The sequence below is a fragment of the Rhinopithecus roxellana genome, chromosome 2, assembly GCF_007565055.1.
Source record: "Rhinopithecus roxellana isolate Shanxi Qingling chromosome 2, ASM756505v1, whole genome shotgun sequence".
NCBI classification, from domain to species: Eukaryota; Metazoa; Chordata; class Mammalia; order Primates; family Cercopithecidae; genus Rhinopithecus; species Rhinopithecus roxellana.
Window position 1 is genome coordinate 73,416,785 of NC_044550.1, and position 24,779 is coordinate 73,441,563.

Genomic DNA, 24,779 nt, shown 5'->3' on the forward strand with positions numbered 1-24,779 from the left:
GAAACCTGTCAAACACTACCTTAACGAAGTGGTGAATGTTAGCAACATCATTAGTGAGATCACATGACTATCACATGCCCTGTGATATGATGAGATGAGAAAGTAACTTCACCTCTGTGGTACCTTTTCGAAAAACCCATTACCCATGGCTAATTTATAAAAAATAATAAGGCAACCCCAGACTGGGGGATATTCTGTGGTACTCCTTAAGACTGTAAAGACAATGAATAACAACAAAACACTCAGCAACCATCCTTAGACCAGAGGATATCTGGGAAACAAGACAAATAAATTAAATGTGGTACCCTAGATCATACCCTAAAACAGAAAGAAGATGGGAATTGAAATATTGCTAAAATTCACACAAGGTCTGAATTTTAGATAATCATAATGTACCAATGCAACTTCTTAGTTTTGAAAAATGTATCATGGTAATGTCAGAAGTTCAAAATAGAGGAGAGATTATAAGCAAACTCTCTGGACTATATTTGCAACTTTTCTGTAGATCTGAAACTATTCTAAATAAAGTTATTGAAAAAAAGAAAACTAGTCAAGATGTTTACAAAATTTACTGCCATGAATAATCAAAAAAAATTTTTAAGTGAAGAAGACATTTTAGATTGAGTCTTTTATGGTTAATTTTATGCATCAATTTGATTTGCCATAAGTTGCCCAGATATTTAATCAAACACTATTCTGGGTGTTTCTGTAAGCGTGGTGTTGTATGAGATTGTAATTTAAATTGGAAGACTAAGTAACATTTACATTTGTAGCTAGCTCTCCCTAATGGGAGTGGGTCTCATCCAATCAGTTGAAGGCCTGAAGAGAACAAAAAGGCTAACTCTCCCCTGAACATGGAAGTATTCTTCCTGCCTGATGGCTTTTAAACTGGGACATCTGTTTTTGTCCTGCCTTCAGACTGTAACTGAAATAGTGATGCTTTCTAAATCTCAACCCTGTCAGCCTTCAGACTGAAACTAAACCATTGGCTTTCCGGAGTCTCCAGTTTGGCCTCTCACCCCACAGATCTTGGGACTTGCAGCCTTCATAATTGAGTGAGCTAAATCCTTATCATAAATACCTTTTTGTATATACATCTTACTTTTTCACTTTCTCTGGAGAATCTTGACTAATACAGAAATATAAAAGACCTGACAACTAAATGCAACGCATAATTATTCTTATCCTAGATTAACAAAACAAGTCAACTAAGAGCATTATTTGGACAATTTGGGAAATTTAAATATGAATTAGTATATTATATAACATTTTTATCCCTGTTGAATTTATTGAGTGTTATTGTGGTTATAAAGAGGATTGCCTCTGTTCTTTGAGAATCTATCTTAAATTATTTAGAGGTGAAATGTTGTCATGGGTTTAGCTTACATTCAATTAATTTGACAAATACTGTGAATCTAGATGGATGAACAGAAAGAGAATAATGATAATGAAGATACATTGATATAATTTTATACATAGATATAGATAGAGAGATAAAGCAAATAAGGCCTAGTGTTAAAACTTTTAAATCTTGAAATCTTTTTGTCTTAAACTACTTTTTGTCGATAAGTCATTCTTTTTTAATTGATAGAGGAAGGAATGACATTGACTGTTTTCAGAATCTTACAATTTTATTATGGAGGCAAGTGAACTAATAGAAAAAGAAGAATAGTAAAAAGCAGAATTCTAAGAGGAATAAAACCAAGCATTGTGATTGAAGTCTTTAGTAGAAACAGAGAAGTTAATCAGATTTTATTGTACTGGATTTGACTGTATTTTGTATTGAATGGAAAGTGAAATTAAGTTACAATAATGGAAACCAATTGTAACTATTTGGCTTAGATTCATTTCTTCATTTTAAACTCAGAAACCCTTTACAAAGGGCATAGTAACCATGGTGGTTACTCCAGATATTAATCCATCAAATTTAAGAAGCATATGTGAAAAATTATTTTTCAATTAATCCTAGTGATAAATTATCCTGGGATGGGCTTTGTAGCAGATACTCTTTTTGCCCTCTTCTATTTGGCACACCCCAAATGTCATCTGCACCTTCAGGAGATACTTTCTGTATATACCCTCAACTTCTTACCTGAATCGGCTGCATCCATCTGCCCAAGGGTTTTCTTGGCCAACATAAGGTTCTTGACCATAAGCAAAGTCAACAGAAGTGCCAGGGAAAAAGACAAGATTTGAAGGAAAAACATACCAGCTTCCCTTGCCTGTTGGTGCAACCATTCTCATGTGTTTTCTACACAGTCCATGGAAGGATTCTGGCAAGAGTTAACTACTTCACTCAGAATTTAACTCATTTTTTCTTTGTTTACCTATTTACCCTGCATTCCTATGACACTCTCATGGTGCTTCCTGAAATTACTTCCCAGATAATTATTCCACTTAAATTCTTGTCTCAGGGTCAGCTTTTGGAGAATCAAAATTAAGATCCACATATTACCTAATGATTGCAAATGAGTATTGAGGTAATAAAAGTAGAAATAGATAAATGTATAGGCTTCCTTCTACTACAAGTACAAGGAGCAAGAAGGGACATTTCTTTTCCAGGATATTGTCATGTCTAAACATGAGGCTCAGGAATTCTGCAGTCTCCAGAGCTTGAGGATGAATCACATAGAGATCGTGGTCGCATCAAAAAAAATCTAAAGAAATTAAGAGTCATGTTGCACTACTTACTCATCATAGCCCTGGATATCTTACCATTTGAAATGGCATATTTCTGTATTCATAAACTAGTCTGAGTTGAGATTTTAAAAAATTACCATGAGCTAATATGAACTGATATAGAGAAGTTTGTGGTAGAAATTGGTTTGGATAGGATGTAGTTAGGGCATAAGGATTGTTTTTAAAGTAGTTACATAAGAATTAAACAATATTAACTGCGCAAATTGGGAAAAAAAAAAACAGTCTGACAGTGATTGTTGAAAAAATTGCCCCTTGGCACTGGCACCAATTGTGCCTTCTACACTATATATCCTCAGCAATTGGCTTAATCAGTAGCTTCAAATCCCCTATTACTCTTAGTTCTTTTATTTAGCAAACATTCATCCATCATCACCAATGTTTCTAATTTCATGCTTGAAGAAAGTGAGAGGAGACATTTTGGGAGCACCCAGACATAGCTGATGACTCCTGCAGACCCAAACAACAAGGAAAGCCATTCTACCTGATCTGAAGTGGCAGAAAGAATAATGGTGAATATGCCAGGTATGGGTCTCATGACCTCAACATTTTAGCTCTGTCTTCTGAAAAAAATAACCCAATAAGTATCAGGTTCTCACAAATCTCCCATACCATTCGATTTGAAAGTAAGAGAGTGGAATATAGAGTAAATGAATTACATCACCTTCCCATAATTGATGCACAAATACTAAACTCAGATTACTGTTTAAATCTAGGAGAGAGTTAGGGACATGGTGGAGGGTCTGCAGGCTCAGAAAAGCTGCCCATTAACTCACACCTTATAGACAAATGGGTCTTACTGTTGAACTAAGCCTTAACAGATGAGTGAGTAAACTAGAAGCAAATGAAAGATGAGGAACAAACAAAGGTTAGTAAGCACAGAGAGAGAAATGAATTCCTGGCAAAAGGATTTCTATGCGAAAAAGTACTGTGTTTGAAGTTAGCTGTGTCTTATTTGCTATGACTTAAAAAAAAAGCTGAGATGGGGGAAGTTGACTGTTAACTTTGTTCTGAAGACTAGAGTGTTATGATTAACTTTGTATTCAGGAAGGATAATATTGGCAGTAGTGCGGACAATAAACTAGGGGAACTATAATTGAAGGTAAAGAAGAGAATTCAACATTTGTATGCTAATCTAAGCAATTTTCCCTAAGAGGAGTGATGACATAAAAGCATTAAAGAATTATTTAAGAGGCTTTACAGAAGCCTACATGCATTAGAAAAGCAGAATCAACTGGTCTTGCGTAGCACCGGATTAGGGGGCAGAAAATACAAGAAGTTGCTAAGGCTGAGTCCTCTTTTTACTGCTTGAGTGAACAGGTTTATGTTAAAACAATTTCCAGGCTATAGAATATGGGAAGAGTAAATGGCGAGATAATGAGGAAAACTTAGACATGATGATTTTCAGATGTCTGGGGGACACCTGATTGACTGCATCTTATTTAAAATTCTCAGTCTTAAATTTTAGGAAAGTGACTTAGACTAGAGGTACATATTGTTACTAGTGAACATATAAGTACATATTTAAATAATGAGAAAAGATGACCTCTCAAATTAGGGAGTTTTGATTCTTCGTTCTTTCTGCTCACCCCTGTTGTAACCAAGGGAAAATAGAAGGACCCAAAGAAGAATAAAAGTATCTGTCTTATAAATGGACTAAAGTGAAGATCTAAACTCCTAGAAATAGGTCCGTTTTGTACAGGTAGACTGGAGAATACAAATGGACCTGAAGCACGAGTAAAACGTCAAAGAACCACTCCACTGACTGGAGCTTACCCACTGAGTCCTAATCTGGGAAGTTGGAAAATCGTGAGAGGAGATCCTTTTGGAGCATCCAGAGGCAGCTGATGATTGTTCTTTTCTAATGGTGAATTCATCCAGGAGAGACGCTAAGTGCAGAAGAAAATTGAGAACAAATAGCTAGCAAACCAAAAAAAAAAAAAAAAAGTAAGAGGGATAGCCACAGAGAAAGGAACATATGTAAGAAATGAAAGACTGGGAGCAGGTGCTCACACCTGTAATCCCAGCACTTTGGGAGTCGAAGAGGGAGGGCAACCCGAGGTTGGGAGTTCGAAACCAGCCTGGCCAACATGGTGAAACCACATCTCTACTACAAATACAAAAATTAGCTGGGCGTGGTTGTGCATGCCTGTAGTTCCAGGTTCTTGGGAGGCTGAGGCAGGAGAATTGCTTGAATCTGGTAGGCACAGGTTGCAGTGAGCTGAGATCACGTCACTGCACTTCAGCCTGGACAACAGGGCAAGACTATCAAAAAAGGAAGGAAGGAAGAAAGGAAGGAAGGAAGGAAGGAAGGAAGGAAGGAAGGAAGGAAGGAAGGAAGGAAGGAAGGAAGGAAGGAAGGAAGGAAGGAAGGAGGAAAGAAAGAAATAATAAGGTGAGAATACAGAGAAATAGAAATACTGCTTTAAAAGTAAGGGAAGCTACACTAGCACCCAGATCTTTGTTTTTAATACCATTCTCCAAGGATCCAGGGCTTCTTGAAGAAATGGCTCACACTTAGCCTAAGGCAGAAAAGATACAAGATGAACTGTGAGCATCTTTGTAGGGCCACAGGGCAAGAAAGTGATCAAAAAAAAAAGAGTGGACTGGGGAAATAAACCCATAATTAATGGGATATGTCAAAGGGACACAAGAACCAACTGAAAGAGGTCCCAATGGCCAAAGCTAGAACAATTTAAGCAACAAAATAAAATTGTAAGGCTGGGTGTCGTGGCTCACTCCTGTAATTGCAGCACTTTGGGAGGCCAAGGAGAGTGGATCACTTGAGGTCAAGAGTTCAAGACCAGCTTGACCAACATGGTGAAACCTGGTCTCTACTAAAAGTACAAAAATTAGCCAGGCGCAATTGCATCAACCTGTAATCCCAGCTACTTGGGAGGCTTGAACTCAGGGTATGGAGGTTGTGGTGAGTTGAGATTGAGCCACTGCACTCCAGCCTGGGTGACAGAGCAAGACTCTGTCTCAAAAAAATAAATAAAATAAAATAAATTGTATTGCATTATAACCCAAAGTATAAAACAAATATCCATGAGTCCATACTAATACAAATGAATGCATAAGTGAATAGAGAGATAAATAGATGATAAGTATACACAACTTTGCTGTGTGGAAGAATTACAAATAATTTATGTAGATACTCAAAGAAAGCAGAATATAAGTTCCCACTCCTTAAGTGTGGTCTGTACATAGAAACTTTTTATTCCAAAGACTGCAGTATGGAAAGGGGGCAAAAAAGTAACTTTGCTTAATGTTAAACTTCATCAGAATATGATCAACAGTAATAAATTCTGCTGCTACTGTATATCATTGATAGAATGTGATGAGAATGACACTTTGTTTCCATAGCCTTCCATCAAAAAGCTATAACCTTAATCTAATAGTAAGAAAAATGTTAGATGAATCTCAATTAAGGGATATTCTTCAAAATGCCAAAGCAGTACTCCTCAAAACCTTTAAGGTCATCAAAAACAAGGAAAGTCTGAGAGACTCACATAACCAAGAGAACCCTAAGGAGACATGGCAGCTAAATATAAAGTGGTATCCTGGATGAGACCTTGAAAAAGAATGGTCTCTATTTAATAATAATATATCAATACTTTTTCACTAATCGGCACAAATGTACCATACTAATATAAGATAATAATAGGAAAAACTGAGCCTAGGGCGTGCACAAACTCTCAGTACTATCTTCTCAACTTTTGTGTAAATCTGAAACTATTCTAAAATACAACATTTGTGTTTTTAAAAAGCAAGTATAAACAGGGTTTCCATTATAAGAGAGTTGGTTAAATAACATGCAACCTTTGGAGTCAACAAAAAATAATTTTCAGAGACTGTTTACTGGATTTGGTGAATAAGATTTTTGGGAGAAGCTAAAACAGCTAGGTAAATGCTAGCGAACAGGGAGAATAGTGCTATGAACTAAAGTTTAAATGGTAATTTAGACAATGAAGGCACCATGAATTAAACATTTCCTAAAAATAAGTCATCTGTTAAAACATGAGAGGAGAGATAAGAGCTTTATAAACTATAAAAAGATAAGAAATTATACTATTGGAAGTTGGAATAGACAAGCAGTTGGAAAGACAAGAAAGTGAATACATAACTGTAGAAGTAAAGTTCTCAAGACAATAGGGTGAATGATATCTGCAATACAGGGATAATAATTAGCCTTGAACAGGGAGAAAGATTTCTTTCTGAGAGAGGAGGGAAGACAGTAATGAGGAGTGGATATGCAGATAATTTAAGTCCTACTCAGAGGATTGGGAAAGAAGGTAAAACATTTTCATGTTCTTTGGATACCATGACTTTTCACAGGTGTTGCTTAATAACAGGTATTCTTTCACTTTCATGCTCTATGAGTTCTGTCCATCAGTTTACAGTTTTCAAATCCTTCTTTCCTTCAAGTCAAGATGTTTTATCCAGGCCTTCTTCCTGATATTGGTTACCTCTTCGTACTGAAATTTCTAAGTCATATTCTAGAGCATACAATTTTCTCTTTTGACTCAACGTTAAATTTTGAAGAGTTACTTCCATTGACACATATAGGTTTAGTTCATTTATTTTAATGCCTGTTTAACATTTAATAGTATGAATTAAATAACATTTCATTTCTTTTTTTTTATAGACAGACACTTAGGTAACTTAAATTGCTTTAAACTACAAACAGTGCTACAATGTACATTTGAATCAATGTGTCCACGTACACAACTACAATATTTCCCTGACACATAATTCAGAAATCATAATTACTATACCCTAAAGTAAGAATGACTGTCAGCATATGCTTTTATTTCATGAACTAGGGGATTAGAGATTTTGTTTTAGTTTGCCCTGTTTCAGTTATAGATTTTTTTTTTCTTAATACATGGAGTTTTGCTGTGTTGCCCATGATAGTCTCAATCTCCTGGCCTTAAGCAATCCTCCTGCCTCAGCCTCACAAAGTATTGAGATTACAGACATGAGTCACTATGCCCAACCAAGTTTGTAATTTTGACTAACAACTTTATCAGGTACATACTATGCTAAGTAAAATTGAGTCTACAAAGATAAAGAGAAAACTGCACAAAAGTTTCTCATACAAGAGAGACTGTGGCAGGTGCTAGAAGAAAATTCCCACATGACATAAATACCCCGCATATGAAGAGTTTTAAAATTCCAACCATAGAACTAGGGCAACTTCATGAAGATTGCTATTTTTGAACTCAGCCTTGGACGATCATAAATGTTTCAATAGAAATAAGGTCTAAAGGTAGGAGAAGCTATTATAAATGGAAAGGAAGTTGCTGCCAAGCAAATTAGAGAAAGATTCTAAAATATGTTCAACAACAGTGAATTAATGGGTTATTTTGGGTAGATTATTAAAAGTTTAAAGAATAGTTTCAGAATATAAAACTGGAAAAGTATATCATGGTCAGTTAATGTAGGACCTTAAATACTACCCTAAGAGTGTTACAATTTATTCTTGAGGGAATAGAGAACAATTAAAAGGCATACAGTGAAGTGATTTGAGTTTCAGTAGCTATGCTTTTGGATGCAAATAATAGTCAAACAGAAATTAACTTAATCAACATTAAAAGGGTTTGAATGTAAGTGGCTTCTTACAAGTCAGTAAAGATAGTATGGCTTCAGGGTTGGCAACATCAATTGATCAGTCATTTTATTAAAGTCCAGAGCTTTCAATCCATCTGCTTTGCCATACCCATGTACTACTAGTGATGTCTTCCTTCATGCTTGAAAGATAGCTGCACCAGTTCTAAGCTTCACATGCAGAAATCTAACGTCCTGTTATGGGAGTTATACCTGATGTAAATGATGAGTTGATGGGTGCTGACGAGTTGATGGGTGCAGCACGCCAACATGGCACAAGTATACATATGTAACAAATCTGCACGTTAGGCACATGTACCCTAGAACTTAAAGTATAATAATACAAAAATAAATAAATTAAAAACAAAACAAAACAAAAACAGGGACATTTCCAGTCTCAGATCTCTTTTAATATGTAAGTAAAACTTTTCCCAGAAGCTAAGTACCATTAGGTACAATTGGCCAGGAATAGGTCACAGGCCCTGATAAAAGCAATTACTCTTCAGGGAAATAAAATAAACATGATTAAATTAAATACATTGTGATTAACCCCAAGGGACTATAGAGAGACATTGTTTCTAGGGACAAGTGATGGTGAACACAAAAGCAACACTGGGACTTCCCCATTAGAGAAGAAAGTGATAGTTGCATGTGCCCAAATGAGCATATCTGGCATAGAAGTGAAACTTATGTGAGGAAGAAATATTGGCAATAAGCTGGTCAATGAAAGGCCTATTTTAAGAGTTGGAAGGAGGGCCTAAATTAGAACAGTTGGATTGCTGAAGGAAAGGAGATTGCTTTAAAGACGTTGGAAGAGTAAAGAGGGCTTGTCAAAGGTTGAGGGAGTACTTGACAATTGAATGTGTAAAAGGCTTGAATGATGGTTATAGAAGGACTGAGGAAATAGACATATTTGTTGTTGGGATAAGGAATGCATAGAAGCAGCATATGGATATTGAAGATGCTGAACAGTATTTGGATATATTGATTTTTTTTTTTTTTTTTTTTTTTTTTGAGACGGAGTCTTGCTCTGTCGCCCAGGCTGGAGTCCAGTGGTGCGATCTCAGCTCACTGCAAGCTCCACCTCCCGGGTTTACGCCATTCTCCTGCCTCAGCCTCCCGAGTAGCTGGGACTACAAGCACCCGCCACCTCGCCCGGCTAGTTTTTTGTATTTTTTAGTAGGGACGGGGTTTTACCGGGTTAGCCAGGATGGTCTCGATCTCCTGACCTCGTGATCCACCCGCCTCGGCCTCCCAAAGTGCTGGGATTACAGGCTTGAGCCACAGCGCCCGGCCGGATATATTGATTCTAAGGGACTATTAAGGTGCCCAATAAAATTTCCCTATGAATACCTGAAAATGTAGCTCAGGAGAATATGTGGGCTATAAATACAAGTATGATAATGAAGCACATAAATGTAATTATTAAACAATGAAACTCAACGAGATCTTCAAGGAAAGAAAATTTTAAAAAAAAAGGAGATTCAAGTAAAGAAATTGAAAAGTGTCTGTATTTAGGGAAAGACAAAGGAGATGACAATAAAGTGTATTTAGAAATCAGTGGACATATGGTTAGAGAAAAATCTAGAATAATCCTGTGTTGTAGGTATTATAAGATGCAAATACATTTATTTAAAAGGGTGAAAAATTGTGGTTAGTTAGGTGTGACTTCATTCACTATTTCTTTGCACTGCATGGAGTACTGGTCACATTATGGTGCATTGAGAAACGAGTGGAAAGTAAACAAGTGGTCATGTGGGAGGGATGAATGTAGGTTATTATGTAGTCTTCAAGAAGTTTGATAATGAAAAAAAAAAAGCAATAGTTGGATATATGCTTAGATGACTTTCCAGTTTGTTTACTTTTATAATGATAAAGTATCCCTGATCATGATTATCTGATGTGCAAAAGATCTAGGAGAAAATAAAATATTAATAATAAAAATAATGTAAGACTTTAAAAGTCAAATTATTCTCAGAGGCAGAAAAAGAAGATGAAGTCAAGAGTAAATGACGCACAGTGAAGTGATAAGTTTCATAATGGAAAGGTTTGACTTGTTGGAAGGAGCAGGCAAGTAACAGCTGATCATTTTCCAGAATGAATTAAATGGCAAACATTTAGAACATTAGAAGAGGATAGAAAAAAATTGCAGAGAATACCCCAAAACACCATGTTTCCCCTCAAAAAGTATATTTCAATTTCTTAAAAGTGTATTTTAATTTATCCTTTTTAAAAATGAAAATTTATAAACATTTATAGTCATACTGTGTTTTATCATTTTGGTAAATATTCACTATATATATATATACACACGTACACACACACACACACACACACAGAAAGGAATAAATGATAACATTTATATTACAAGATAAATGAAGACACCTCAATCCATCTAGTAAAACAAAGGAAAGGTCATATACTTGAAGTAAGGAAGACATATACAAATAGAGTGAAACGTGAAATTGATATTAGTATGAGTTCAACAATGATGAGGGTTCTACCATCTACACATGGTAGATTATTATTAGTACTTGTATTCTGTTTGCCTATCAAGCAGTTAAGCAATTCCTAAGTAGCAGCCTTTTGGCAGCTTCTGGATTGGCTTGCTGCACTTACAGTCACCTCACAGGGAGACAGTGAGCCCCAATGGAGTTAGAAAATTTAACACTTTCATAGACAGTAAAACCACTATCAGTGGTGTCAGCTCTTGACAATCTAGTCCCACAACATCACACAAAATGGGTGGAGACAGATGATAGACAACATGAATAGTGGGATGCTCTGTCTTTAGAAAGCCAACTCTAAACTACAACAAGCAGTTTTATACACTGCAGCTGTATCCAAAAGATAGAAAGCCCTACGCCTCCTGACTGGATCCAGCAGTCAGATGAGAAGCTGCCTTTCAGCAGCCTCTTGCAGTTTACCAGGGGAACGAGAAATGGCCTTGTGATACGTCCTCACAAGACTGTCCTTCCACGTTCTGGGGAAGATCACAGCACATTTCACCAGAACTGTGGTTGAGTCTTATTCACACGGCCAATGCAGCGAAGAGCAAGATTGCCTGGGTGCTGTGGTAGAACCATCCTGCATGCAAGAGTCTATTCATTTTACCCATAAATTTCTTTAAAATCTTCTCTTCTGGATTTTTCTCATTGTATCATTATCTTCAAAAAGACCTATCTCTTTACAAAGATAAAAATTACATGACTTGTTGCTTTTACTTAACAGAGACACTGACAGGCCTTCATTTTGCCATGTATGATTACTTATTAAATGCCTATGGTATGACATTTCTTATTAAAGGAATAAATGAATGCATTTCATATCTTTGTCAATGTAAAATGATCAAATCGCTGCATTAATGGCTCACATCAAAGACATTAGTCTAAATCACAAGTCATAAAATCAAAAGCCATATTAAAATAAAAAGTAAAACTGTAACAGTTGAAAATAAGAACAAAAAGATGTGTATCCAGAAAGAGCTACTAATCAAAATTATCCACTCAGAATTTCTTGCAGAGGGAAATGCAGCACAGTTTAAAATGAATGAACAGCTCAATGAGCAGGCAAATGAGAATGATTAGCAAAACACATTCTCTTACATAAAAATAGAAATATGTAAAATAAAGTATATATGCATTTTATACACAATTGGGTGGTTTTCTTTAATGGATTCTGGCTTTTTGCTATTTTTTAAAGTTAGTGCTTTAAAATTAAAATTCCCAGATTGACTTATTGATCCTTCAATTGCCTTTTCTGATTTTCATTCTCACTACCGTAAGACAGCAAGGTACAAATGTTTCTGCCTGAATCTAGCGCCATCTCTAAAGGATAATACAGGAAAATGAAGAAAATTCAGGTACCTATTTATATGCAGACAATTAATCTAAGTAGTTCACATGTATGATCTCTTTTTACTACTAACAATTACACGTGTCTTTTTAAAGGTAAGAGAACAGTGTTATTTGCAGTGCAAGACTCTACCTCCACCTCTCTGCCCATCTTAAAGGTTTTAAAGCAGCCTTTGCAAATTCTTCTTTCTTTAGAATATATTAGAAGTTGGGTTCTGTTCCAAGGTGTCTCTGAATTGCTCTCCTGGGAATAGCTCCCCTCTTCCCCCCGGCTGCATTCACTCCTCCAAGGACTTACCTCATCTCTGTGCCATATGTGGGAGCATGTAGCTGATTCTGTACAATGGCAGGTTTTGAGTTTGAATTTAATCACAAAACTCAAGAGTACAAAAAAATGTAATTTTGTATTTTCTATAATGTAACTGATTTTCCAGCATAGGCAACCATTCCACAAGGTGAAGGGAAATTAATCTCAGTTTAAGGTTTCCCCCATTCCTGTAGGACCAGTTTTCCCCTGAAGGTTCTAAGCATTGCCATCTGCTGTGAGTCTTAATGATACATCTGGGTATTTGATGAGATGCTTTTGCTCTTGGTGACAATCTGCAATCTGCCAAGGAAGCCACCCAGTTATCACTTGCCTAACAATAGGGGATATTTGAGTTTGACTCTCATTAACCAAACTGTGTTGTCCTCGCTATTGCATGTGATCATTCTGCTGCTTCTCCCTCATGATAGAGCCACGAGAAACTCATTGGCCCTCTACGGTGTTACCTCACCACCTCCAGGCTATTCTGGGAGCCACCAGAAGAATTATTCTGCTGCCCTCTGTCTTGAGGGTTATGGGTTTGCTTTTTGATGGTCCTCAAAGCCTGTCTGATAAACACTTCCTGCAACCATTTCTATTTTAGAATCTGAGTACTTCCTTGGGATGTACCAAGAAAAGGGATTAAATGTGTCTCAGAATGCAGATTGACCCAAATCTGTGTGAATTTCTCTGGTCTTCTCTCTTGCCTTTGATGATGCATGTGAAATCAGAGGTTAAGGACCCAGTCAGTGCTGGATTCAGCATCTTAGACTTTTTTTCTTCCTCTCTGACCCTCTAATACGCCCTCATAGGGTAAAGTTAGGAGTCAGAAACTTTGCTCATACCTCACTTGATTTCTCCTAAATCTATTATTTTCTGTGTGGAGATGAGATATACATGTCTTACCCAGAAATCCCATACTATCAAAGTCTAAAATCCATAAAAAGACTTCTTGTTTTCTCCATTCTTCCAGAACATTCAACCTTTGAGACAAAGAGCAAGGAAGCCTCTCATTATTGGCTGAAATAGGTTAAGAAATGAGAGAGGGGTCTGGAAACAAGGTGACTGTCATGGGTAAAAGGAAATATAGTATGACTCTGTTCACATATCATAATGCTATCATATAGCACAGTGACAAGTTAACAGAATAAATGAAAAATAATAATTATTTTTATTGATTCAGTCTCTTTTATTTTCAAAACCATACAGACATAGATTCATTAAAATGTTGCAGATTCATTAAAATGTACCAGATTCATTAAAATGTTGCAGGTTTGACTAAAGATAAATAAAACCGTGTATCTGCTATGACATTCTATTAAGAATTCTATTAGTAGCAACTCTGTTAGAATGATATCTATTAAGGATTATATCATTCTGTTAAGAAGATTTCATACTAAGTGGAACATCCAAAAATTTAAACACTTCAATGAAGTCTCTTCTTCAGTGGTCTTTCAGTTTGTTTCTGTTGCATTACAAATCATTATAATATTTTTTAGAGGTCCTGAATCTATACAGGGGTATACCTGCCAAGGTCTACTTGTTAACTAAAAAGGACCAGTAATCTGGGTTGATTAGTCCAGGCTAATGTAAGGGACAGGTAGTTTAAAGTAATGCATTATAAAACAGTAATCTTTGTTCTTCTTTTTCTGGGGTAGTCTTTGTCCCTCCTTTTTGGGTAACCCTGGGAGGGTTTCATGTGTGCCTGTTAATGGTTACTGCTCAAAACGTTGCAAGAATACTGGACCTAAGCTTCAACATTATTATTGTATGGGCCTAAATACGTTTCTAGTAAAGGTGTGATTGTGGCAGTGGGTAAACTAAGTGAGAAGGTGGGAAAGGAGAGGGAACCTGAGGCTGATAGTCTGCTTCTCCAATATTGGGACCGAGATTAGTCTGTGTTAGGAGAAATTAAGAGAGGCTACAGTTAAAACATTGTCAGCACTTGCAAAAATAACTTAAAAATGGGAAAATTTGAATATAGTGTCAATTAAACAGGCCTGTACAGTTTAGAATTATCAGAGAAATTAGGTAAAAGATACTTGCTCTTTTTAACCACTTGCCTATATTTATTAATGCAACAAACAGATATAAATTATATTTAACGTTTTAGGCAGTTTTCTCCGAGCTGGGATACAGTGGTAATCAAAACAGGCCACTGATGCCCTCAATTTTCAACCTTTCACATCTGCTAAGTCTGCTCATTCCTATGAATCTGCCATTTGTATAGTAAGTTTCAGCATGTAACAAACCTGTGTGTGTATGCCTTGAATGTAAAATCAAAGTTGAAATTACTAAAAAATATAATAAAGTTCCAGCAATATCAAATGGCGGCCCTCTTACTCTATGTTTGCCTGTTACTTTTACTTCTACTTAAAATGCCCTCTCCTAACACACAGACACAAAACACACAGTCACACACAATGCCCAGTGTTCAATAAAATTTTGGTTAAATCTCCATTGCAGATTCTGGTGGTGAAACCTATGGTCGCAATACTTATATCACATGAAATCCTTCCTCTCCCAGTGCCCAGTTCTCATGCATTTTATAAAAAAGATAATTCTAATTATAGCAAAAATTGTTTTTTCTAAAAATTTCATTGTTTGATGAACACCAAAGTCTACATTTTAAAATTATTGAATTTTTTTTAGTTGGTTCAGGTTGAAGATTCAAAGGATATTAATAACTGAATGAAATTTAATATTAGTGTATTATAATTAACAAAAAACAAATGTCTCCAAACCTTACCTAAAGTTGTCAAATTATGTGTAACTTTATGTTATACAGGAAACCAATGAAACCTAAGTGTATATTTCACATAGATTTGTATTTGAACTTCAGCTTTAGCACTTTGGGGAAATTGAGAATCATTTAGTGAACCTGGAGATAGATAGAATAGAGTAAGGCAAGGTAAGCTAACATCATAAAACTTCCCTGAGTTGGAGAATATCTTATAGAATATGGCAGAATGTTTTCACTTTTGACTCTGTGCCTTTACAACATCATACAAAAAAGTCAAATACTTGTTCTAATGTTTGGTATTCTATTTGATTAGTTTCAGAGAAAATGAACAAGGATGCCTGAAGGACATAGCCTGCGTATTTCATGATGTCATTAAAGCCAAATTAAATCAAGAAATATTCCTGCACATATACCATGACTAAAATTTTATTATCAACACTTATTATTGTTATTAGCTAAATTAAATACCAGACATTCTATTCTTTCTTAATCTGAATCTACTCTACATAAAAGCAGTGAATTTTACGAAAGCTCGCATGTGACAAAGAGTTGTTTTTTCTCATGAGAATTCTATCTCTGCTTTTCAGCCTCCCAAGACTTGAATAATTAGTATAAATAGATAGCTTGCATATTGAGGAGCTTTGGAACCAAACATTTTCTGAAGTTTTTGTTACCGTTGATAAGAGGAAAGAGTACATTTCTTTAATGAGACATTTAAATTTCTCTTTTTGAAAAAGAGCATTCAGTAATGTGTGCTTATAAAGACAAAGGCACATTATTTTAGGAAATACAAAAATAAAGATTATTTACATTTTATTTATTTTGGTTTAAAAATTAAAAGAACATTTTTATATAAGATGGCCAAGTTGAAAGCTGAGGTTATAGAATGTATTATGTTGACTATGTTGCTAGTTAAGTAAAAGACATTGTTTTCAAAATTCATATGAAGGCTTGACAGTGGCGTGGGCATACATGCTAAAATGTTTCTTTTTTGTTTCTTTGCTTTTTTTCTTTTTCTTTATCTTTCTTCACTGATTCTCATACTCTCCTTCTTATCAATTCTATTGTTTTATCCTTATCTATCTATGTTTTTTTTATGGCTTTTCACCTCTATATTCAAAAGCATTTTAAATAAGTCCACATAGTTATATTTAAACCAGCCCTACTCTCAGTGTAAAGGGATAAACTTACAAACAATAAATCTAAATGTAACTATCAGTCTATGTTATGAACTCATCTGCAGTATGACACAACATAAGACAAGTAATGGATAGGTATGAATCTTAATAGAGAAGCAGATACCCCTCCTTTGCAGATTCTGGTGGTGAAACCTATAGTTGCAATACTTGCATTACATGAAATCCTGCCCCTCCCAGTCCCTAAATAGGACATAGAACAAAAAACCTTCATGACTGAGTTCCTTCTGCCATGGCCCCTTTCCTGCAGGGAAACTTATTTATTTACTTGCTTATGTTTAAACTCTGTTGCCCAGGCTGGAGTGCAGTGACATTATCTTGGCTCACTACAGCCTCGACCTCCAAGGCTCAAGCAATCCCCCCACCTCAGCCTCCAGAACAGCTAGAACTACAGGCACGTGCCACCACATTTAGCTAATTTTTGTATTTTTTGCAGAGATAAGATTTCACCATGTTGCTCAGACTGGTCTCAATTTCCTGGGTTCTGTTAATCCTCCCAACTTGACCTCCCAAATTGCTGTGATTACAGGCCTGAGCCACCACGTCTGGCCCTAGATTGTGTTTGATTGTGTTTTACTTTCATCACAGTCCTCTTTTCCACACATACATCTTACTTCTCAATAGGTGGCATTAAATTCATACCATTTTAGAAGAGAAATTAATTCTTATTGGCGAGGAAGTCTAGGATCTCTCATCTGAGTCGTAGTATATAGACAAATTGCTCTAGTTCATTTTTAATACTTTCTTTCCTATAATATAATAAACTCCTTTTAAAGGCAATCTGACAATGACTAAAGGTCACTTAAGTAGGGCTAAGAATTTAAAAGTGAGTCAGGTTATAGGGGGAAATAGATCAAACAATAAATACATGTCATTATATTATGATATTTCAAGAGGCTCTCCGAATCTTATTTAAAGTCTCTCCATTTTAATGTTTCCAAGAAAATAAAAACATAGAAAATCTACTTTTTTATCCTTTGGCCTATTAGAAGCAAGGATACTGAAAGAACAAAGATAAGAACAAAAGAAAATAATCTCAGCACAGTCATAGAGCAATGACAAATTCCTCCTAAATCACAGAAGACAAGAAAATTTAAAAGATTGATAACTCTCAGGGTAGTATAAATCATATTTTCTATCTATCAACCTGGACCTATCTATCTATATTGTTAGTGGAGGAAGTATTATTTTTTTGACAAGCTGTTGCTCTTAGCAACAAGTCATCCTGATATTTTCTTTGATTATAACTAAAGAGCAATATCCATTCTTGTTACATGGGTGTAAAGTATAATTTAAAGCTCATTAAAAGTGTAGCAGGTGTTCATGTATAAAGTGCAAAAAAAATAGAGGAAAGAATTTCTCTATGGCTGAGCTGTCAGTGCTCTAAAAGCCTAATTTATTTTGCATAACCTTTTAGCAAATAGACATGATTATAATAGAGAGAAGAGAAATGGAAACAATATATGCAGGAAAGTAAAGGGACTTAGCCTTTTGATTTGACCTTGATTCCAACCCTTTGAAAATATTACAGTCTTTTAACAATTGCAGCTTTGACATATAACGCACTTTTCTTCCCAGGAGATAGAAGTTTTTCAGACATTTTCTTAGCATAAAAGCTGCTCTAAAGTAGAAAATGAGTAGGTGCATAAACTGAAACAGAGTCAGTTTATATTCATTGCAAAGCAGGGAAAGGAATGAATGTTCAATCATCCAGTCCTTTCATGGGTTCGTTTTTCATGTGGAAAGTTCCCACTTTGCAGATAGGAAATTCAAACTTGAATTTAAAAGTGAGTATAAGTCTTGCAATTGGAAGTGTTTCTCAATACCTTCAATTGCAGGCCCAAATGAGACAAATGGTATGAAAAAGACCCAAATCCATAAGATCCAGAGTCAGAACTCAGACCAGAAATTATAATTATTAACAAAATGACACTATTGAGCTGTGGACTTCATCACTCTTTTGACTGGTGACTCTATGAAAGCCAACCTTTTTTTGGAGTTCACTTGATTTTGAGTAGTTCAAGTTATTAGTATTTTCTACTTTTAGAAAATAGAAAGAACTATATATTTTTTAAGATGAAAAGTCGTATAAAGGGAAAGTTGTGGTATTTGAGAAGGAATGTTGAGAAATAAAACCCTTACAACTTAATTATTTAAAAGTCTGATATCATTTTCTGAGATGTGGTGCTATTATCAAAAATTAGCTTTTGAAACAGAAAAGGCATGCATTCATAGCAATAAAAACAAAAATATTAAAGTAAAATTCCATATAATCTTAACAAAACCAAATTTGATTTAGGGAAGAATGGAGGTAGATGTGTTCTAAAAGAACTCATTTAATACACGAGGGTGAAAAGGATGGCCAAGAATACTGTTTACTTTTATTTTACAGATCACAAATATGCACTTAAATATAATTGTTTACATTAAGAAAGAAATAGTAACAGACAATTGTTTCCTTTTTTACACTAATGTTATTGTGTGGAAACTGGCTTATTGAATAGTGTGCCACAGCTGTCATGTCTGTCTGCGTCTAACAGGTTCAAGCAGAAGTTCCAAAAATATATGTATTTTGGCTTGAATACAGGTTTTTACTTTTAAAAACTAATAATTTACATAAAATAGATATTCCCAAATACCATTTAACAATTAGATTGTGTAGCACTACAACTATAGACCTAAGTTGGTTGTATGCAAAAATTCATCAGAATTGAGAAATAATTTTCCCTGTCCTTCGAACCCAATATTAATGACTGATGCCTTTTCAGGTTGGCAGAGTTTCCTTTGTACAGTGCTACCAGTTATCTTCAGACAGCTTCATGCTTTTATTTTTCTTGTCTATCCTTGGTGGATGTGTGAATTTGTCACTTATAACAAAACATAAAAGGTTTTATTTATTAGTAATAAAATAACAATCTGTGTCATTCATGCTTTCCAATTTTCTGCACATAGGAGTTACTAAGTAAATATTTGTAGATTTAGTGGAAATTTTTAGTCATGACAACTTGAGATAATATTCCAAATACAGTTCCATCCTGGAGCATCTAGCTTGGAAACTTTTAAAAGTGATATAGTTTCATATTCTGTCAAGATAAAATTTTAAATTATTTGATTCTAGGTAATGTGCACTTCTGGGGCAATTCTTATATTTCATTCTAAGGGAATTTAAAGCCTTCTTCATCATGGAATAAACACATCATTACTTAAAATTACATACCATAAAATTAACTTTCTGCAGCAGATAATTATTAGTCTATATTTATCAGAAGATAATCTAGCATGAAGGTTCTGCTCTGTTTTGAAAACCTGATGTCAAGAATACCCACTTCTGTCAACTTTGTATTTGTATTAGAAATCATTCCTTTACTTTCTACAGCATACACCAGTATGATCATGTTATTACCTTCCTTCTCCAGGGTCCTCTGTAAATATTAGTGTGTCTCTGTGGTGGTTCAGAGGTCTGCATTGTGACTATTCCAGTGAGGGAAAAAGTGTCCTCTAAAAATAATCTGCAAAATGATAGTGTGGATTTGGAGGCTGAAAGCTCTCAGAGAGGATTGATAATTCCATTCACTCTATAATGATGCTGAGAATCAGGCCTTCAAAAATGTCAAAAGTTTACTGAAAATCCTTATCATAATTGAATAGGGTAGTAACATTTCATTATGACATATTTTGGGCTAACAGAATTGTATTACTCTTGAGGGTCATCTCTTTCACTTGCTTTAAGATAAAAAAATCATTTATCATACAAAGTACTAGTAAGTAGGCTAACTTACATAAAATACTTCAATGTGTCCTCAAACTATCATTATAAGTAAAGGGTCTCCTTAAATTTTTATGATGTAGGAATATTTAATTATTTACCAGTAATGATTTGCACTGAATATACTCTACATTCTGTTACTTAGTTTCTAAAAATACTTTTTCTCCCAGTCTACAAGCAGTACATGCTCATTAAATGAATTTTCAAAATACAGGATGATAATGCCTATATCTCTAAAGATATGGTTTAGGGACCAGGATATTATAACAATATACAAATTCCAGGTTTTTAGTAGGCAAGATACTCTCAAAAGAAAAGTACAAGTAATCGTCATTGATTCCAGAATTTATATATTTTACCAAAAAGAAATAAAAAAATAAAAAGAGGTCAACAAAAGAACCTCAAATCTATATAATAAGAAAATATACGTTGTTGCTGTTATCAAAAATTGTATAACAAGAAAATAATGGATCCAGGTCATGACTTTCAACAGTGCTATAGTCTGAACACTTGTGTCCTCTCAAAATTTGTATATTGAAACCCTCAAGGTGACAGTATTAAAAGGCCATGTCTTTGGGAGATGATTATATCATGAGATATTCACTCGTATGTATGGGATTAGTGCCCTTTAAAAGAAACTCCTGAGAGCTGCGTAACCCCTTCCTCCTGTGGGCACACAGTGAGAAGGCACTGGCTAAGAGGAACAAAGCATCATCAGACACCAAGCCTGCTGGAGCCCTGATCTTGGACCTCCCAGCCTTCAGAACTGTGATTAATAAATTTCTGCTATTTATATTGTCTACAGTCTATGGTATTTTGTTGCAGCAGTCTGAACTGAAAAAGACAAATAGGTCACAAAACCATTAGGCAAAATATTGATTGTGAACTTGTAATATAGAATCAGGCATGCCGGGCGCGGTGGCTCACGCCTGTAATCCCAGCACTTGGGGAGGCCGAGATGGGTGGATCACGAGGTCAGGAAATCGAGACCATCCTGGCTAACATGGTGAAACCCTGTCTCTACTAAAAAATACAAAAAATTTAGCCGGGCGTGGTGGCGGGCGCCTGTAGTCCCAGCTACTCGGGAGGCTGAGGCAGAAGAATGGCGTAAACCCGGAAGGCGGAGCTTGCAGTGAGCAGAGATCCGGCCACTGCACTCCAGCCTGGGCGACAGAGCGAGACTCCGTCTCAAAAAAAACAAACAAAACAAAACAAAAAACAAACAAACAAAAAAAGGAATCAGACTGATACCAGCTGAAACTGTGATTAAATCTAATATCACAATAAAATATTATTTTACGGGAGGGAAACCTGAGGAGAGGATGCCCACCTGTACCGCTAAAATCAGTGTAAGAACAATGGATGATAAAACCAAAAGGAAGTGACTTTCTTCCCGGATGGTAGCTCAGGATTCTGCAAACTTCATGGGGAAGTCCAGCGACATGAAACATAGACTAGCAATGGCTGAAGAACATATTATTTGATGAGCCAGAGTTCAACCTTATGCAACCCAAGAATGCAAAGTGTTTGAAAGGAAAAAGCCAAGACATCCTGGGCTCTGTGCCTAGTCCGGTCAACAGAAGAGGCGAGCTTAGTTGCTCACAAGTGTTTAGGGAGCCCGGGGTTCAATGAAAACTGGTAAAATCCCCTCCCTCCCATGTTGTATACAATGAAAGTTCAATTCACACTTAATCTATTTGTTGAAATTAATTATTGATTTCTCAAACAAGCCATTTACAATGATTTTAGCTAATGTTCACGTTTGCCTAATTTATCTAAATGGGAAGAAAAACATTGTGTGAGGGAGGGAGGGCAGTCTTCTTTCCCAAGTGAATATTTTATTTATTGAAGGGAAGAAATATACATACAAGTATAGAAACAGAAATTTACAGTACAGAAGAAGCACCAAATTCATTGACTTCTGGTGTGTGTTTTTATATTATTATCTTTTCAACTCTCTCTGCTTCTTAAAACATTATCTCCAATCCCTGCCATACCTTACTCTGTTTAATTTCCAATTTATTCTCTATTATGTTCAGCACATAAAAATACAATTTGCTTTTTCTCTTTTATATTCAAAACTAAAACGTTTTATTTCATAATCTCCTTCTGATTAAAATACTTTCTCAAATTAGTTTCATTGATGTTTGCTGCAGCATGCAGACAACAGTCACTCCATATCATTTATCCTCCAGATACAGAATTTTAACTGCAGATTGGGGTTTTCTTACTTTTCTCTGTGAGCAAACTGTCACTTTCATGAAACACTTCAAATTATGCCATAGTCCTTCTTGTCCTGACTTCTCCCAGATTTGTCTTTAATTCTTTATTCTGAACTCCATCCTTCCTCATCTGAGATATTCGTGTAAAATAAAAACTTCCTAATCTGAACATTACTCAAAGCTTTTTCCCTATGTAGTAAGTGTATGGAGTAATTGCTTAACTCTCATCTACTGCCCCATGGAGTTTTAGGTATAACATTACTACCAGTGATGGAAATGCTAGTAATATACTGTATGTGGAACATCTTGTAGAGAAAACTACTCCTAATTTATCCTTGTAGCAACTTCATGAATCAGACTCTATACTTAACCCAATTTTATCGATAGGAAAACTAGAATTTTTGGTAGTTTGGTAAATTGCTCAAGATTGCACAGTAAATAAATAGGGTAAATCAGGATTTGATCCCAGGTAACCCTGGTCCTACTCTCCCATGTACTGAGATTTCCCCTATCACCCTCCATACTCCTTGCACAGGCTATCTAGGACTGGTTGTTTATTCTAAACGTTACAGATAGCATTGTGTATTCTCAAAGCTAATTATTCTAAAAACTCTGGATGCAGGTAAACAGTGCTAGACCTGGAAACACACACAGTGTCCAGATTTCATTTCTATCTTAGGAAGCGATCTGGGCTTGGCTGGCCTTACATGCTCTCACACCCATTCTCTGGTTTCCAGGCCTGGTTTGATACTCTCCATGGGCAGATATCATGCTGATACCCAAGGCCAGTAGATTAGGAGCTCAGTACATAAATGAGAATGCCCAGAAAGAATGAAGCTAAAGCAATCAGAGCAGGTTTACTCTGCATTCTCTACAACCAGCTGAGAAAAGTGAACTTTAGCACTGATGTTTGTAGCTAAATATTCTATTCATACCATTTCCAAACAATCTTCTTCTAACATAAATAGCACTACTGCTCTCTCCCAATTCCCTCTGGCCACCTCTACTAAATGACCTTTAATGGTATATCCTTGAAAATTAAGGCTTTAACCACCACATAAGCCAGAAAAAGTACATTATTCTAATTGCAGGTAATTTGCTTAAGCACGATGAACTGTGTAACTATGCATTCCAACTTATGCTATGACCTTGCCATTGCATTTTCTCAGTCTTTTTCTACTTGACACAAAAATACCTGAAAAGGAAAAAAATAAAATTTCAAGAGTATAAAAAGAGAGAAAAATCAGTAAACATAATTTTAACATGACTATATAGGCCAGTATATATCCACATTTTTATTTTGAAGAGACTTCTATAAATGATTCTCATGTTAATGAATGTACAATGTCCCATTAAGAATAAATGTTACAGTTTACACCACTCTTTCTTATCGCTTGATATTTAGGTATTATTAATTTGTCCTTTTATTGCTATATATTTATGTAATGAATAGCTCTTAATTATAAGACCATTTCTGTGTGTAGGTTTGGAATCAGGTTTCTAATAAAAAGTAACTAGGTCAATTAATATAAATATTTTTAAAGACATCACATAGTCAAAAAAAAATTCTTGTTGCTAAAGATGTGTTATTTTTCTCTAGTCGAAAAACATACACTCAATGATTCAGGTTATTCAAAATGAGTCAAAAGCACAGACATTTTAGCAGTCTAAAAATGTAATACTATTTAAAATGGTGATTAAAATATTATATGTACATTTCTGTAGGACAACAGTTTGGCAGATATGTTAAGCACAGCAGGTTCTCAGAAAGAACTAGGTTCACATTTGCTGTCCACATTTATTTTCATATTTACTTAGACAAGTTATTTAGTGTCTATATTTTTCTAATAATTTGAAATAATAACAGTTCTATATTATCGTTTTATCTTAAGTAGCACATGGTATAATAATTTAAAGGTCATAGTTAAATGGTGGGTGCATAGTGAGCCATCATTAAATGTATTTAGCAGAGGTCTTGTGACACAATGCTGAGGAATATGTGCTCTGGAGGGAGGCTGCCTGAATTTGAACTTCAGTTGTTTGAACTCTCTATATCTCTGTTTCTTCCAAGTAAAATGGATATAAACACAGCACTTATCTCGGTTACTGTCTGTATTAATTACATGAGTTCAAAAATATACAGAATAGGATCTGGCCTAGAGTAAACATTGAATGATATTATTTTTATTACTAGAAATTTTCAGTAGGCTAATTTTCTACCCTGTTTTTAACTAGCAGCTATCTTCATTACCAAAAGATAGATTGCTTAGTAGTTGTCACAGATAAAACAATTGGGCAATTTAATTTTCAAATAACTATTAATTTGTTGCTACAAAATACCAAGTCTCAACAGTATCTAACATCCATAACTGCCGTACCTGGGTAAA